We start from the raw sequence: 19650 nt of genomic DNA, 5'->3' as shown, positions 1-19650 counted from the left end.
CTGGTGTACTGTTCTAACTATAGGATTGTTTGCTTTGCATGAATGCCTTTGGAATGTTGTATGTTGCCTTGTTGGTCGCGTTCAGACGGTGAGGAGAACATTGGAGACCAAGAGTTCTTTGATGACCAGCAGGACCAACAGGAGCTCGTTAACCAAGGCAAGTATAGCATGGAATCTACCTTGATGCCTATTCACATTTATTAATTACTCATTTGCATGTGTCTAATTTTGATACCCGTAAGGACATCCTAGTGTTTGATTATCCTGTTCCTTGTTCTCCTATGGGTTATATGCATATGGGTAGTTTGCTAGCGCTCAATGTAACTATACATGATCTACATAATGAAATAATGGTTCCATGGAACGAAAAGGTAAAATTGACTTTTAAACAACTGAATTATAGGGCGAAGGAGCAAATGACTTTCGATCATGATGCTCTCGGCCCTCCATCAGGACTTATCTGTCGGCAAAAGCTGGGACTGACAGTGCAACCGTGAGGGTCACATGGCTCTGACTTTAGCTCAGTAGTAGGACCTTTTCTAGCTTGTTAGAGGTTACCTTTATGGCACAAAAGGGGCTTGCCACGTTGGGTATAGGACTGCCCCTGTTCTTATATGTATAGCCGTGAAGGATTTGTGCCATAGGAAGGGGGGTTCCTACATCTGCCTGCAGAGGAAACCTAGCGGCCCTAACATGTTAGAGAGACCTATGGAAGGCTTCATATTGTACCCTGCCTGCTCACCTTGGGAGTGTTAGGGGGTCGACGGGCCTCGGGTATTTGGGCAACACGACTCGCGGTGAAAGTGCACAACCTCTGTAGAGTGAAAACTGTTATAACAGCCGTGCTCATGGTCATGAGCGGCCCGGAAAACTCATAGAATAAATGGCTACTTATAATGTTGTTTATACATGATGACTATGATGATGTTTCATGACTCAATTGGTTATGATATATGATCATGTGGGTTAACTGGGGCTTAAGCATAAATTTGATACTACCTAATGCTAAATTCTTGACTTACTAAAAATGCTAAACGCGGTAAACCGTGTCTACCTTTTTGAGCCTCATGAACCACATGTTATGCTTGTTGAGTATAGGATGTACTCACGTTTGCTTTACTTTTCAATACTTTGGAAAAATCCCAGATGGGTACCAGTTTGCTAGGGGTTGGAGGAGCTAGGATTGTGATCAACCAGTCAGTTGTCCCTGTGGAGTGGAGTCTTCACCCAAAGATCGGAGTTGTCTATCCACTATTTGTGCCTAAGGTTATCTCTTCTTTATACTAAGTACTTTATATATTAAGCATTGTCATTTGATATTACCCTTAATTGTAGCTATATGTGAGATTTGACTTCCTAGCCTCACATATGATGTGTATCTGGTTTTGTTCTTGAAACCGGGTGCTACAAAGTAGTATCAGAGCAATGCTGACTGTAAGACGCAAGCCTACTTAGAAACTGGTCGTTCTAAGGTTTAGAAATTGTTGTAAAAATCCTTGCTCTATAGACCTTGATATTTTCCCTATACTATATCTTATCCTTGCTATTGATCTCCACCTTGTTGCTTGTTCTAAAGTCTTGTTCCCACATTTACTTCTTGCTTTGTTATGCTTTTGGAATCTTCTCTTACCACCTCTTGCGTAATCTAAAGTTAAGCTCTAGGATCTTTACCCATAACATTATGAAGACGATAGTATCGTAAGTTGAGTTAATCCTTGCTTTGTGCAGCTTTAATGCCTTGTTGAATTGTCACTATGATTTTGCTTGTTTTGGATCTTTGTAATGTTTGTAATGATATTGTGGGTTTTGTCCATGATTTCATTTAGTTTGTAGTCATAAGTCATAAGGAGTAATGAATAGATGGTCGGGTTGGTTTTCCTCGTTTCTATCTTATCCTGTCTTTTCAGAGCAGTCTGTCTTCTTCGGCTTGTACCTCTGTCCTTGGATGAGCAAAAAAAATCATAGGAAAATTCTAGACAACAGTAGACTTTAATATCTTTCTGTGACTGCAAGAATCACCTTGATATTTTTTATGGTCTAGGAGTAATGAAAATCACAAGATGATGCAGCTGTGCTGTCTAAGATCTAGGACAGTTTCTGTTGTGCACTGTTTTCAACCAAGTTAACTGCAGAATCTGGACAAGTGTTCCATAAGAAAGTTGTAGTGCTCTGGGGTACCCGAAGAACATGATGATAGTTACCTCACTTAGAAGAAGATGCAAGTTACCCTCTGGTTTTCCCTAGTTGATCTTTATTAAGGGGGGTAGCCAAATTGAAGAAGTTGCAAGATGAAGATCAGATACATTCTATCACTTCACTTGGAAGACTCAGTTATCCTTATTGTTGAGAAGTCACTACCAAACACGAGTATCCCTTGCCTAGGATTGGTGACTTGGTGGATGATCTACAACAAGCTCAGGTAATCGTCAAGATTGATCTTCATTTTGAGCTATCATCAATTGGGAGTTCAATCTTCAACATACCGAAGATAAGTTGGTGTTGATGACATAGGAAGGAGGTGCTAAACATATCTACAATTGGTTCTATGATAACTCAAGAGACCTCGATGTTATACCAAGCATGGCAGATAAGTTTTGATTGAAGGATGAGGCTACTTGGGAAAGAGAAGAGGATCTGAGAAAATCTTATCCGCAACTGTTCGAGTAAGCGATCAACTAATCTCGAGGACGAGATTCTTCTTTAGGGGGTAGAATTGTAATACCCTAAAATTTGCATTATTTTAAAATAGTTAAATTTGATTTATTTATGCAATTATATGTGCATTTCAAATTTAGGAAATAATATTTTTTATGAAATTAAAAGTAAATATAAGGATAGAAACATGTTGATGCATTCATGCTGTTGCATATTTATTTCTGTGATGGGTGGTTTTGTTTCAAATGCTAAAAGGTTTTAAAAACCTTTTGAAAATGAGTTTGGAAAATTTATTTGGAAAAAGAAAAGGAATTTCTTTCTTTTCTCTCTCCCTTTCTCACTTTTGGCCCGATTGGCCTTTTTCCTTTCCCGCGGCCGCTCGCCCTCCCATCTTCCCTTCCTGGGCTGGCCCAGCTCGGCCAGGCGGCCGTTGCCGCGCCCCTTCCCTCTCCCTGCCACTGACAGCCTGGGCCCAACCGTCAGCGCTGCCTCTCCCCTCCAGCCATTCCGCGTTGCGCGCTGTCAGGGCGGAACCGCCGCTCCACTTCGCGTTGTGGGCTCCTCGTCCACGTCCTCGGCCTCTACAAAAGAGGGCCAGACCCCATCATGCCCCTCGCTGCAGTTTTCTTCTTCTTTGGAGACCGTAGCACCAAACCACAGCAGCAGGGAAGACCGCGAGCTCGCGAGCCGCCATTGTTCATCATTCATCATCTCCGGTTCATCCCCGCCCCAATTGAAGTCGTGGTGAGATTCGCCTTGTTCCCCTCTCTCTCTCGGTGACATCAATTTGTCGAACCATGGCCTCTAGGGCCTTAGACATGTGCGCCGGCGAGCTCCTCCTCGCTGCCGGTCACTGTAACTATACATGATCTACATAATGAAATAATGGTTCTATGGAACGAAAAGGTAAAATTGACTTTTAAACAACTGAATTATAGGGCGAAGGAGCAAATGACTTTCGATCATGATGCTCTCGGCCCTCCATAAAGACTTATCTGTCGGCAAAAGCTGGGACTGACAGTGCAACCGTGAGGGTCACATGGCTCTGACTTTAGCTCAGTAGTAGGACCTTTTCTAGCTTGTTAGAGGTTACCTTTGTGGCGCAAAAGGGGCTTGCCACATTGGGTATAGGACTGCCCCTGTTCTTATGTGTATAGCCACAAAGGATTTGTGCCATAGGAAAGGGGGGTTCCTACATCTGCCTGCCGAGGAAACCTAGCGGCCCTAACATGTTAGAGAGACCTATGGAAGGCTTCGTAGTGTACCCTGCCTGCTCACCTTGGGAGTGTTAGGGGGTCGATGGGCCCTGGGTATTTGGGCAACACGACTCGCAGTGAAAGTGCACAACCTCTGCAGAGTCAAAATTGTTATAACAGCCGTGCTCACGGTCACGAGCAGCCCGGAAAACTCACAGAATAAATGGCTACTTATAATGTTGTTTATACATGATGACTATGATGATGTTTCATGACTCAATTGGCTCCACTGGTAGAGAACAGAGCTTTACTTCCGGTGGGGAACCCCCTCTAGTCCCGGTTCCCCACCCGGGAGCAAGCATCCGGGACTAAAGGGGGGTTCTTTAGTCCCGGGTTAGGAACCGGGACTAAAGGCGGACCTTTAGTCCTGGTGGGTAACACCAACCGGGACTAAAGGTGCCTCCTGACATGCCACGATGGCCGGCACCTTTAGTCCCGGTTGGTAATACGAACCGGGACTAAAGGTTTTTTTCTTTTTTCTTTTTTCTTTTCTTTTCATTTTTTTGTTTTCTTTTCAAAATAAGTTTTTGAAGTCGTATTGTATGCTGCTAATTATACATTTATACATGCGTATAGTATGTTTCGGTTCAAGCACAATGAACGTATTAAATCACACAATTCAAGCATAGAAATATATATATATATATATATATATATATATATATATATATATATATATATATATATATATATATATATATATATATGCACGCACGCATCATATATATATTTACATGCATGCATGCATATGTGTATTTTACATTATATTATTTCATGTGCATATATTACAAAAAGATTGCATTACAGTTGTTGTGATATAACAAGTTTTCTCTCATCCTCTAGCTTGGCTTCCATGGCAGTGTTGGGTCGAAGTAGAACTTGCCCTTGGAATCGATGACCTGCTCATTAAAAAATCCGGCTATAGACTCTTGAATTGCTTTGATTTGGTCTTGCCGTATGACCTTTTCCTCCAACCATTGAGTCTACAGGTTTGAATTAAAGGAAAATAAATTAATATATGTACATAAATATATATATAAAGACATAGTAACACAATCAATAATAATATTTAAATGAATATATAGTGTATTTTTAACGTACTTTTAGTCTCTCTGTAGGAGTTCTTTGGGAGACCACCTTGATAAACTTGCAAACATAGTAACCACAGTAGTTGTTCCCCTGTTCCTGCCTCAGACACCACTTTACGAGAAAAAGATTTGTCATCCAATCTGGTAATCCGGTGAAAGCTATACGTTTAATTAATAAAGATGATGCGATTTAGGGGACTTACTTTCAAAGGGATTACATTCAGTGGCGCTTTGCATTTTCCCATGTGTTGCTTCTCAATAAAGGTTTTCCAAACACTTCCCAATAAAAAATTTACCACGTCATCAGATATAGTTAAAAATCATGTTTGTGTGTATATATAGTTGCTAGAGATACCGAAATTACCTCTGGATAATATCTATCATATCTTGGTAGTCTTGTTGTGGTTTTCTCATTGAGTCATAGATTATCAAGTGACTTTTCACCAGATCGATGTCCATCAATATCCAGTGATTGCTGCATGTGTTTATAGGATATAATGCATAACACTCATTAATTAACTAGAATCAACATATGAGCCATTAAGGATGATCGACATTATTAACACTCACTTGAAGTTGTAGGGAAAGAGTATATCCTTCTTGTGGCGTTGGTTCACTAAGAAGTTCATGAGGTTACTCTCTGACTCAGACTTCCAATTAGTCTTTGGAGTAACTGGGTCTTTGAATACTATATGGGGATCAACAAAATCAATTTCATTGCAGCCTTCCTTTCTGAGCTCTGTCATTGTAAATCTACATATATATAGTACTTGTTAGGATAATTTATATGCATATACACACATATGATGAGTTTAATAATAGATCGAAAGAATTATTACTTACAGGCAATAGCAGCTAATGATAACTTTGTCCAGAGAGGTCAGGTGGCATAGTTGATGAAATTCTGCAAAGTCAACATACATAACATCATCGCCACGGAACCAATGTTCGTCTCTAATTCTGACACCAACGCAGAAGTCTCCACCGGTAGACGCCTGCATGTACCACTTGTTTAGCAGGTACATTTGCGTCCCCAGATCAGATAAGGCTTGAGGGTTGTATAGACTCTGGTCTAGTACAAATTTTTTCTTCCAAATATCAACCTCTGCCGCACTCTCAATGTTTCCATCACCAAACATCTGGTAAAGGTCGAGACCAGTCTCATCAATAAATTCACCAAGGTGATCCAAATCGACATCCGGAGGTATGTTTGCCTGATGCATTAATCCTAAATTCGAACCATATTCATTACCAACAACTAGCGGGGGGACTGATTGGTGCGCTTGTTGTCCGAGTTGGGCAACTCCTTTCCCTACCCGCTTCTTTTTCTGTGCCGCCTCAATTGACTTGGTGAGAGTGCGGTCATAGTCCATTAACGTTGATTTGGACGGCTTACGAGATTCCCGCTGTTGTTGCTGGTAAGAAGCCACCCTTTTTCTTAGAATATCTGGAGCTACGAAGAAGTACGGTTTCTCCGGGTTTCTCCTTGCTTCTTGATTCTTTTTAAGTTTGTCATAGAATCTAGACATATCTTTTTATATGCATCAGTTCCTTCTTCCTTCTCTTCAGATATTATTTTGGGAATAGCCCTTGGTTTCACGGTGGCATTCTTTGCCGGCGGGGACTGGTTCTTCGTTTGCGGGGCTGGCCTCTTGCTAGGCTTCTTGGTAGGTGGGGGCGGGGGAGGCGTTGGAGACCTCCTTGGAGGTGTTGGTAGCGGCGTTGGAGACCTCCTTGGAGGTGGCGGCTGTGGCGTTGGAGACCTCCTTGGAGATGGTGTGGATGCAGCCTCGCCTTCCAACACAATGTCATCGTACAGAGCACTATGATGATCTGGCGATTGAACAATTGGGTTTAGGTTGGGGGAGGATCTGCTACAAAAAAGGGAATGACATATTATTATGAGCAGATTGTTAATTATGTAAGCCAATACAAATTAATGATGTAGTGTTTTCATCCGCATGTACCTATGGTGAGGTAGTTTAGGAGGAGGTGGAGCCGACATCCCGGGAATGATGATGTAGCGTTTGCGCCATAGAATGAATGTCTTCTCTGCTTTTCCTAGAGTCTTCTCGCCATCACCTCCAGGAATGCCAAGAGGCAAATCACTAAAACCTTTTTCAGTTTTATCTACCGAGATGGTAGCATATCCTTCTTGGATTATATTCCCATGAATCCTTGGTGTCTTGGTTCGGTCGATAGGATTAACAAGACCGATAGCCACCTTGATTGTGGAATTCCCCTTCGGAATGTGTAGCTCACACGATGTACAGGGTTCAGTGACGTCATCCACAGGGAAGCACAGTCCTGTGTCCCCTTGATTTGGTATCTCCGTGGAAGCGCAGCTGCTTTTCAACTGAACAGATTGGCTAATGTTGATTCCTAGCTCTGATGCCTGCTTGCTTGCACTCACTGCTATTTGCACTTGCCTTCTGATTTCCTCCTGCATTCTCGCTTCAAGGTTTTTTTCCCGCTCCTGTGCTTCATGCACCGCTTCCTCCAACCTCTGGAGCCGCTGTGCCTCTTCTTCCTTCTTTCTCTGGCGGCTTCTGTAGGAAGGTCTGTCCTGAGGGAATCCATGCTCCCACGAGACACTTCCTTTGCCTCTAGTTCGGCCACCATGTTCAATAGTCCCGATGGCGTATGTCAGCTCATCCTTCTCTCTGTTGGGCCAGAACGCACCACTAGCAGTAGCTCTCTGAGCATGAAACAATCTTTCTACTGCTTCTTGTAGTCTTGCGCCATAAACGCACTTCCCTGTCTCCTGGTCTAGTGTTCCCCCATGAGCGAAAAACCAATTCTTTGCACGTTCTCCCCACTCGTGTGATTCTGGTGTGATACCCTTGGCAAGAAGGTCTGCTTTCATTTTGTTCCACTTCTTAATGGCAGTCGGGTAGCCACCTGATCCCAAGTTATGGTGGTATGTCTTCTGTTGGGCATTACGTTGGTTCTTTATCACCTGACTCACACCCTCTTCCGAAGTCTTGTACTGTACAAACTCATCCCAATAGGGCCTCTGCTTTGAGATCGGGCCTAGGACAGTAAAATCTGGTGCTATGTTCTTCTTGACATACGTCGTGTATAGGTGTTTCTTCCAAGTCTGAAACTGGGTGGCCATCTTCTTCATTGCCCAATCCCTAACTCGCTCCTTCAATTCATCACCATCTATTATATCATCATAACCATCTGTTTGGAGCGTGAAATGTACCAAGACATCTTTCCAAATTAACGCCTTGTCATGATCGGAGACAAAACTGATATGAGGAGCATTGGTCTTCTTCTTCCATTCGCGGGTACTGATCGGGAGCCGGTCCCATACAAGGTAACCATAGTGGTGCGCGAATTTCATTTTATTCGGCCCCCCGGTTCTCCTGTATCCACATTGAACTCCGAGATGATGAAGCGGCCCTCCAATGGCTTTTTGGGACCTCGAACATTTTTACTCTTCGTTGTAGTTGTTGATGTCGATCCAGAGGGCTACAAAACATAAACATTATTTTTAATGTCATGAGCACACATAAGACATATGATAATATATATAGCTAATAATAAAAAAATATATACTTGGCCAATATGTTGTTGCTCATTTTGTTCAATAGCTAAGTACTGACTCCCGTCACCTGCATCCTCTTGCACATTATTTTTAGCACCATCATCGTCGGCAACTTGAGTGCCAGTGTTGATCAAATTCATCATCAACTCCTCCTCATCCATGTTTCTCGGGTCGGCCATCTAGCTTCAAAAAACAAAACCAATATATAATACGTCAAATCTTTGCTTACATGCGTAAAATCTTCCGCCGTATAAACCCTAAACCCTAAACGAGTAGGTTTTGACGGGTGAAGGTTGGTTTGTATGATAAGAAGAATCAGGAAGCGAGTAGGTTTTGGCGGCGATCTCGCCTGAAACAAAAGGGGGGCGTCGCTACGCATTAGGTTTTATTAAACGGAAAATAGCGAGCCTCGCCTGAAAGAAAGGGGGCATCGTTGCGCGTCAAGTTTCTGAGAACAATAAACGATGAGCCTCGCCTAAAAGAAAAGGGGGGGCGTTGCTGCAAACCAAAGTGACAACAAAATCGCACTGCATCCTGACTCGTTGAGTAAACAACTCCAAATAATGTTTACAATGATTGGAACCCTCGAAGAGGTTCACAACAACACGCCAAATTTACAACAAATACAACAACACACGTTACATCGATAAAAAATAGACATCAAGTCGACCCTTGGTGTTGGAACTCCTAAACATTGGGAGCATCCTCTTCAAAACACACCTCGCATGCCATATCCCTCGCCATCTCCATAACTGTATTTTCAAGCACACTCTCAACCACTTCATCTGCTACACCCTTCATAGACTCAGCTATATCATCCACAACCACCTGCAAACCAACCTTCACCCACCAAAAATGATCGAACGAGGGTGGCGTAACCCTAAACCCTAGGGCGAATGAGGGCGGCGGTGCTCCACCGTATAAACCCTAGGGCGAACGAGGGCAACGGTGCTCCGCCGTATACATAGAAACGCATGGCGCTTATACATAGAAACGCATGGCGCTTATAGATGGCGTGTATACACTGGAATTTTTTTTGATCTGTTCCTTTGGTGCTTTCTTTCTTATAATAGTTAGCACGACAGAGAATAATGCCCGTCTGAACACCATGTGCGATGTGCCATGAAAATTAGCTAAGTATATGTTTGGGTTTGTGATCGATACACACATTTGTTGACGTACGTACGTATGCAAGTGACAACCAACAAAGTTTCGCTACTGTATCAAAGCATGCACGTAGGAATAAAAGAAAACGTGAACAACATGTACGTACGGTTACCATGATCGTTGCCTAAAACATATGTACGTAGTGTTTCATGCATGGAGATCGATGGAATAGGATCGGAGCAAGCCCAGCTAGCGTACCTCGGGGCGGCCGGCGGTGTGGCCGCGCGTCTAGCCGGGGCGAGCGTAACGGTGCGGTGTGGCCGGGGCGAGAGTACCGGCGGTGTGGCGCCTTGCGTCTGGCCGGGGCGGCCGGGCAGCAGCTGGCGCCGTGAGGTCGTCGGCGCGCTATGGCGTGGGGAACGCGGACACGCGCGAGGCAGTGGCGACGACCGACGTCGGGCGGGGTGGCGGCGCGGCGTCCTCGGTGTGGCGGGCCGAGTGGCGTGGGCGCAGGGGGAGAGGAATCGGCGAAGAACGCAAGGAAGAAGATGGCACTGGTATATATATGCCATGCCCCTTTACTCCCGGTGCCATCCCCCCACCGGGAGTAAAGGTCCTTTACTCCCGGTGCGTGTTACCAACCGGGAGTAAAGGTATACCTTTACTCCCGGTTGGTAACACGCACCGGGCTCCGGTTGGTAATAAGCACTGGGAGTAAAGGTTTTTTTGGCGGGCCACGAAACTGCAGTCCACCTTTACTCCCGGGTGGGCTTCTAACCCGGGAGTAAAGGTGGGCTGCAGTTTCGTTTCCCGCATGTTTTAAGCAATAGTCTTGTTAAATACAATAGAAATGCAATAGTTTTTGTTAAATACATAGTAAATTAAATAAAAGGCATAAAATTATTTTGTTAAAAAAATGGATTTTCTTTTTCTTTATTGCACATAGGAAAAATCTATAACCTAACTTTTTTTATTTTTTGTTACAATTATAAAACATAATGTAACTAATATTTATTATTTCGTTAATGCAAAAATGTAGTGTTTAATTAAAATTATTAAAACTATTGGTTTTGGACAGGAAATTTGTTTTCACATCATTTTAACGTTAATATTTTAAGTTTTCATCACTCAATATCCTAATTTACCTTTTGAGAGAGAAATCCCACCAAATCAAACATTGATTTAATTTGAAACATGACATAATAAACATCTGAATTCACAATTATTACATAATATCTCAAACACACACTACATTAAATCACTATATCATCAAGTGGGCACAGCAGTGAACTTCTTCTTTACGTATGTCCCTTGGTTATGATCGCGTCGTAACCATAGAGTGTCCTCATCATTTACCAAGATGCTAGGGTCTTTGTTCACTTTGAATGGCGGAATTCGGTCATCCTTTTCATAATCTTCTGACATGTCCGACTTGTCCTCAATTCCCACGATGACTCTTTTCCCTGAAAGAACTATGTGGCGCTTTGGCTCTTTGGTTGAGTCATTATCGTTTTTCCCTCTTTTTGGTTTGGTAGACATATCATTGACATAGAACACCTGATTCACATCCTTGGCAAGGACGAATGGTTCGTCTTTGTACCCAATATTACTAAGGTCTGCTGTCGTCATTCCATACTCGTTATCTACTATTACCCCCGCCTCCGGTCACCTTGACCCATTGGCACTTGAACAATGGGATCTTCAAAGTAGGTGCATATTCTAGTTCCCATATTTCATCTATGCGTCCATAATATGTCTGCTTATTCCCATTCGGGTCTGTGGCATCTATGCGGACACCACTGTTTTGGTTGGTACTCCTTTTATCTTGGGCTACTGTATAGAATATGTTCCCATTTATCTCGTACCCTTTGTATGTGACGATATGCCATGATGGTTGCATAGCCAATAAATACAGTTGCTCATGGATGCTCTCATCACCTTGACATTTTTTGCAACCAACCGCCGAAAGTTTCCATGTGCTTACGCGTAATCCAAGCTTCAGTCTTCCCTAGAAACTCGGATCGTAAGAGATCCTTGTGTGTCTCAATATACGGATCTACCAAAGAGGAGTTCTGTAGAACTGTGTAGTGCGCTTTATTGAAATAATCATCATCCGTACCAATATATGTTTTCCTCCCTAGTGTCCCCTTTCCGCTTAGTCTCCCCTCATGTCTCGATTCAGGAACACCAATCGAGTCAAGGTCGGGAATAAAGTCAACACAGAACTCAATGACCTCTTCTATTCCATAGCCCTTGGCGATGCTTCCTTCTGGGCGAGCACGGTTGTGAACATATTTCTTCAGGACTCCCATGAATCTCTCTAAGGGGAACATGTTGTGTAGGAACACAGGACCGAGAATGAAAATCTCCTTGACTAGGTGAACTAGGAGGTGTGTCATGATATCAAAGAAGGAAGGAGGGAACACCAACTCAAAGCTGATGAGACATTGAACCACATCATTCTGTAGTTTAGCTAGATCAGTTGGATCAATTGCCTTCTGAGAAATTGCATTGAGGAATGTACATAGCTTCACGGTGGCTAGACGTACATTTGGAGGTAGAATTCCTCTTAATGTAACTAGAAGTAATTGCGTCATGAGAACGTGACAGTCATGGGACTTTAAGTTACAAAATTTCTTCTCTGGCACATTTATAATACCCTTTATATTCGAGGAAAATCCATATGGTACCTTGATGTTGTTTAAGCATTCAAACATGATTTCCTTCTCCTCTTTGCTTAGAGTGTAGCTGGCAGGACGTAAGTAATGGCGTCCATCATCTGTCTTCTCTGGATGCAGGTTGTCTCTTTCTCTCAAATAACACAGGTCCTGTCGTGCTTCAAATGTGTCCTTAGGCTTTCCATACACACCCATGAAGCCTAGCAGGTTCACACAAAGATTCTTTGTCAGGTGCATCACGTCAATCGAGCTATGGACCTCTAGGACTTGCCAATAGGGTAGGTCCCAAAATATGGACTTCTTCTTCCACATGGGTGCGTGACCATTAGCGTCGTTCGGAACAGGTTGGCTGCCATGTCCTTTTCCAAAGACGACTTTCACATCATTCACCATATCGAGTACATCCTCACCGGTTCGGTTGCGAGGCTTGGTCAGGTGGTCTGCCTTTCCTTTAAAATGCTTGCCTTTCTTTCTTACGGGGTGATTTGCAGGAAGAAATCGACGATGGCCAAGGTACACGACCTTTCGACATTTTTTCAAGAATACACCTCTAATATCACCGAAGCAGTGTGTGCATGCATTATATCCCTTGTTTGACTGTCCTGAAAGATTACTTAGAGCAAGCCAATCATTGATTGTTACGAACAACAATTCTCGCAGATCAAAGTGTTCCTATTTGTACTCATCCCACACACGTACACCTTCTTTATTCCACAAAATGAGAAGTTCATCAATAAGTGGTCTTAGGTACACATCGATGTCATTGCCAGGTTGCTTCGGGCCTTGGATGAGCACAGGCATCATAATAAACTTTCGCTTCATGCATAACCAAGGAGGAATGTTGTAGATACTTAGAGTAACAGGCCAAGTGCTATGACTAATGTTCTGCTCTCCAAAAGGATTGATACCATCTGTACTTAAAACAAACCTTAAGTTTCTTGCGTCATTTGCAAACTCCGCGGATTTTCTTGGCAGGGATTTTCTTCCACGGACGTTCGCCCTCAACATCACCAGGGTCATCTCGCCTAATCTTATACCGCGATGCATGTCATACTGGCCATGCATCCAATTTCTCGTACTCTTTGCCACGGTACAGGATGCAATCATTAGGACATGCATGTATCTTCCCGATTTCTAGCCCCATAGGACAGACAACTTGTTTTGCTTTGTAGGTAGTGGCGGGCAATTCATTGTCCTTCGGAAACATCTTCTTTTGGATTTTTAGTAACTCTCCAAATCCCTTGTCAGATACACCATTCTTTGCCTTCCATTGCAGCAATTCTAGTGTGGTTCCCAACTTTTTCTGCCCTGCATCACAAGTTGGGTACAACAATTTCTTGTGATCTTCTAGCATCCGCTCAAACTTGATCTTCTCCTTTTCACTTTCACATTCTCTTTGTGCGTCACGAATGAGCTGACAAAGATCATCAGCCGGATCATCTTCTGCGGCTACCTCTTCTTCAGCTTCTCCCATTGCAGTATCATTGAAGCACGCACCATCGGGAATAATATCATTGTTGTCCCATTGTTCTTCTTCACCTTCTTCCATTACAACACCGGTTTCTCCATGCTTTGTCCAACAAATATAGTTTGACATGAAACCCGACTTGAACAAGTGTGAATGAAGAGTCTTTGAACAAGGATATTCCACCGTATTCTTACATATGGCACATGGGCAGCATATAAAACCATCGCATTTGTTTGCCTCGGCCGCACGTAACAAAGAATGCACGCCGTCAATGAACTCTTGGGAGCGGCGATCAGCATTGTACATCCAATGCCGGCTCATCTGCATTACATGACATAAATACCATATTAAAACCTAGATTATAATTAATTATTTATACAACATGCGTGCCACCACAAAAGGTACAAATTTATGAAAGCATCGCTGCAATGTAGACAATCCCAACTACCACTAAAAGAACTAAAGCTAAAATACATTTCAGGAGCACAAGGATTTCGCGACCAATCTCAACTAAAACAGACAGATCCCCGGATTGTGCAACATCTTTGGGCTTCTTCGGCTGGATCACTTCCTCATTAGCCGCTGTATCTGCCTGTTGTGCAAGACATTTTTGCACAAGTTCAACATACTCTTCCTCCCAGTAGAAGCCTGAATATCGTCCACTGCCATCCCACTGAAATTAAAACAAAAAATTAGAACTTTAATCACAACCATCATGAAAATAGGTATAAACTAACCATAATCATTAAATACGATAAAATAACTCACATTGCGATCCGGACACTTGTAGAAGATACGATCCTTGTTGGGACCCTCCTTCTTCACTCGGTACTCCATCACAATCTTCGTCTCATCACGACACTTGCCGCATGGAATGAGAGGGAGGCCCGGCCTAAGTCGCTTTGGAAACCCATGAGAGGCCAAGGACACGGAAGCAGTTGCCATCTACTCTCTAAACTCATTTTTTAATACACTATAAATTTCTCATTTTATAAACAAATAAAATTAAGAAACTATAAAATTATCTATATCTCTAAACAATGATATTTTTAATGGTCATTGTGTTCTCGTCTTTTACTGCGGCAGGTAAGTAATTCACATGATATTTCCGCAAATTAACAGAAGAATGAGAGTGTACACACATAACAATCGATTATCGTTTATATTTATATATATACTACGTTTGGGTACGGTGATTGATAGACTACTGCGACGATATCAGGACATGTGAATAAATAACCATCCGTACTAGTTGACCTTGCTTACGTGATCATCTCAGTGAGCATTTCTCCACCGGACGGCACCGTACTTGGCCATGGAAGAGCTCCAATTCTACGAGGAAGGAAACATGGTCTTCCACGACTGTTGCCGCTCTCCCTCGTAGAATCAAAGCTCCTCCTTGACGTCCGTTACCGCTCGGCAGAGAACATGCTCGCCGAAATGAACACGGTCTGCTAGTTCAACTAGGACGGATTTTCTATAATTTTCTAACTATTTTCTAAGTTTTTCATTTCATAAAAAGTAAAAATAAAAAGTATGGTGATTGACAGACTACTGCGACGATATCGGGACATGTGAATAAATAACCATCCGTACTAGTTGAACTTGCTTACGTGATCATCTCGGCGAGCATTTCTCCACCGGACGGCACCGTACTTGGTTAGGGAAGAGCTCCGATTCTACGAGGAAGGAACACGGCCTTCCACGACCGTTGTCGCTCTCCCTCATAGAATCAAAGCTCCTCCTTGATGTCCGTTACCGCTCGATAGAGAACATGCTCGCTGAGCTGAACACGGTCCGCAAGTTCAACTAGTACGGATTTTCTATAATTTTCTAACTATTTTCTAAGTTTTTTATTTCATAAAAAGTTAAAATAAAAAGTACAGTGATTGACAGACTACTGCGACGATATCGGGACATGTGAATAAATAACTATCCGTACTAGTTGAACTTGCTTACATGATCATCTCGGCGAGCATTTCTCCACCGGACGGCACCGTACTTGGTCAAGGAAGAGCTCCGATTCTACGAGGAAGGGAACACGGTCTTCCACGACCGTTGTCGCTCTCCCTCATAGAATCAAAGCTCCTCCTTGATGTCCGTTACCGCTCGACAGAGAACATGCTCACCGAGCTGAACACGGTCCGCAAGTTCAACTAGTACGGATTTTCTATAATTTTCTAACTATTTTCTAAGTTTTTCATTTCATAAAAAGTTAAAATAAAAAGTACGGTGATTGACAGACTACTGCGACAATATCAGGACATGTGAATAAATAACCATCCGTACTAGTTGAACTTGCTTACGTGATCATCTCAGCGAGCATTTCTCCACCGGACGGCACCGTACTTGGTCAAGGAAGAGCTCCGATTCTACGAGGAAGGGAACACGGTCTTCCACGACCGTTGTCGCTCTCCCTCGTAGAATCAAAGCTCCTCCTTGATGTCCGTTACCGCTCGATAGAGAACATGCTCGCCGAGCTGAACACGGTCCGCAAGTTCAACTAGTACGGATTTTCTATAATTTTCTAACTATTTTCTAAGATTTTCATTTCATAAAAAGTTAAAATAAAAAGTACGGTGATTGACAGACTACTGCAACGATATCGGGACATGTGAATAAATAACCATCCGTACTAGTTGAACTTGCTTACGTGATCATCTCGGCGAGCATTTCTCCACCGGACGGCACCGTACTTGCCACGGAAGAGCTCCGATTCTACGAGGAAGGGAACACGGTCTTCCACGACCGTTGCCGCTCTCCCTCGTAGAATCAAAGCTCCTCCTTGACGTCCGTTACCGCTCGGCAGAGAACATGGTCGCCGAGATGAACACGGTCCGTAAGTTCAACTAGCTACTTTAACCTTCTTTCATGTAAATATGCAAGCTTGAAGTGATTTTGAGCTCAAATTGCTTACAAATGAAAAAAACCACAATAAAGAACCATATATATATAGTGAACAAAATGAGATAAGACAATGGTGAAAAAATGAGAGTATGAGATTGGTAACCTTTACAACTGAAGAACCAACGGAGAAATCGAAGAAATCGACGGAGGAATCGAAGAATGGATGAACAATGGAGGGAGGGAGGAAGCAAGAACACTACTGCAGTGAGCTTCAAAATGTGCTGAGCTCGAGCTCGGGGAGGAAGGAGACTGCCGGGATATAAAGGAGGGACCTTTAGTCCTGGTTGGTGGCTCCAACCGGGACTAAAGGTAACTTTCCAACCCCGGGCGAAGCCACGGCCCGGGAGTAGACCTTTACTCCCGGTTGGAGCGACCAACCGGGAGTAAAAGTATACCTTTAGTCCTGGTTGGTGGCTCCAACCGGGACTAATGGTCCCTGCCACCTCTGTCTGGCGCAGTAGCCGTTGGGCAGGGACCTTTAGTCCCGGTTGGAGCCACCAACCGGGACTAAAGGTATCTCTAGTCCCGGGCGCAAAAAATTCCGAGACTAGAGCCCATTTTGGCCGAGGATCAAAGGTCTGTTCTCTACTAGTGTTCTGATATATGATCATGTGGGTTAACTGGGGCTTAAGCATAAATTTGATACTACCTAATGCTAAAATCTTGACTTACTAAAAATGCTAAACGCGGTAAACCGTGTCTACCTTTTTGAGCCTCATGAACCCCATGTTATGCTTGTTGAGTACAGGATGTAGTCACGTTTGCTTTACTTTTCAATACTTTGGAAAAATCCCGGATGGGTACCAGTTTGCTAGGGGTTGGAGGAGCTAGGCTTGTGATCAACCAGTCAGTTGTCCCTGTGGAGTGGAGTCTTCACCCAAAGATCGGAGTTGTCTATCCGCTGTTTGTGCCTAAGGTTATCTCTTCTTTATACTAAGTACTTTATATATTAAGCATTGTCATTTGATATTACCCTTAATTGTAGCTATATGTGAGATTTGACTTCCTGGGCTCACATATGGTGTGTATCTGGTTTTGTTCTTGAAACGGGGTGCTACATAATCTGCGACCAAGACCACAAAAAAGTATTGTTGATACTGTAAATGAGCAGATTGTTGATGCTCCTGACTATATACCAACCGGAGACTTCTTATGTGACAACGAAGGTAAAAATTTAGCACTGCAGTCCTCAATATATCTATTTTTCAAAAGTAATACTCGCTACACGTGTTGTTCCATGTGCTTGATGCTATAGTAAAGTGAAGCTTTTTGTAGAAGCATAAGTGTTATATTATGATTGGTTATGTTTCTCACATTCCAAATTAATTTCTACAGATTTGCTCAGTGGTACGCAACAGAAGAGGGATGGAAGCGGCATCACACAGGTGAATGACATATTTGCAAGGACTGCCGACATGCCTAAAATCAAAGTAACACTAAATGAATATGGACAGCCTGTTGGAGAAACTGCTAGGAAGCTTGCTAGTGTCATTGGGTGTCAAGTGAGAAAGAAATTATCAATTGGTTGTAAGGACTGGAGGCTTGTTGATCCAAAAAAGAAGTTAGCAGTTTGGAATGACATAAAGGTACAGCACCTATTATTTAGCACTGATTTTTTTTCTGAACTGAGTGGCATATCGAATTGATAACAGCTATTGTGTCTTTCTCAACTGAGCAAAATACAATTATTTAGCACTGATTTTTTTTTTGAACTGAGTGGCATATCGAATTGATAACAGCTATTGTGTCTTTCTCAACTGAGCCAAATACACCATGATCTGTATGTTTATTTCCGTGCACATGATCTGTTAATTTGTAACAGATTTTTACTTCTTGTACTTATGGAAGTTGCTATGTTTATTTCTTTGTGTTTGTTTTTGTGCACATGATCTGTACCAAATACAACATGATCTGACCCATGTTACCCTGCAAATTAGGCATTCTATGACATGGATGAGGATGTCATGAAATGGTTCATGGATACAGCTGCAAGGAAATGGAAGGATTACAAGGCAGACTTAAAAGAGAAGTTTTTTGATGAATCATTGATGGATGATGAACTCAAGGCAAGAGTTGGTAATACAGTAAATGCTGCTGATTGGGATTACCTTATTCGCTTTTGGAGGACTCCTGAATCTGAAGTAAGTACCAACTTATATGAATATGTTTTTAGAACTTTTGGGAGACTCTTGAATCTGAAGTAAGTACCAAATTCTTTGAATCTTAGGCTCGTACAGCAAGAGGAAAGGCAAATCGTGCCAAGTTGCAGCAGCTTCATACATGAGGCAGTGTGAGCCATGCTTGTCATAGGCATGATCTGGTAGATAAACATTTCCCTCACATTACTAATTCAAAATACATTGTTTTGAGGAATTTTTATTACTTCGATGTTTGGAAAAAAACTTGTAGGGTAAAGAACTTGGCCGCACCCCTCGAAGAGATGAAGTTTACATCAAAACTCATACAAGGAAAAATGAGTACCTTTAATGCAGGCATCGTCAACAATTGTAAGTTTCCTCCAGGAAAGTAATAGCAACATGTAATGTTATATATAAACATACTTATTCCTTTTTTTGTAGAATGAACTTAAAGCAGATGTTGAAGCTCATCTAGAGTTGAAGGACAGATCAATTCAAGAAGGAGATGCATATGTTGCTGTTTGTGGAGAAAAGGAACCAAAAGGCCGTGTCCGTTGTTTTGGGTTTAGGACCAACACCCAAGAGATTCGCACCCCCAGGGTTGAAGTCATACATGTCAACAAGGCTTCAACTGGGAGTCTTGGCTCGTAAAAACTCTGAAATTGCGCAAGCAACTTGGAACAATGTATCGCTGAACTGGAAGAGGAACTGGAAGAGCAAATGATGGCACAAGAAAGGCAAAATGCTGAAACTTTGTCACAACATGGTTCTAATTCAAGACAACACATGGTAAAGTACTT

The 19650-nt window shown here is 42.7% G+C and overlaps 1 pseudogene; it reads left to right on the top strand.

The window, feature by feature from the left end:
* The window catches only part of LOC136489281 (uncharacterized), a 36769-nt pseudogene that overhangs the window by 16834 nt on the left and 285 nt on the right, over positions 1-19650 (top strand).

This window comes from Miscanthus floridulus, chromosome 10 (genome assembly GCF_019320115.1).
Source record: "Miscanthus floridulus cultivar M001 chromosome 10, ASM1932011v1, whole genome shotgun sequence".
Taxonomy (NCBI): Eukaryota; Viridiplantae; Streptophyta; class Magnoliopsida; order Poales; family Poaceae; genus Miscanthus; species Miscanthus floridulus.
The sequence above is the reverse complement of the archived record's forward strand: the minus strand, read 5'-3'. Positions and strand labels throughout refer to the sequence as shown.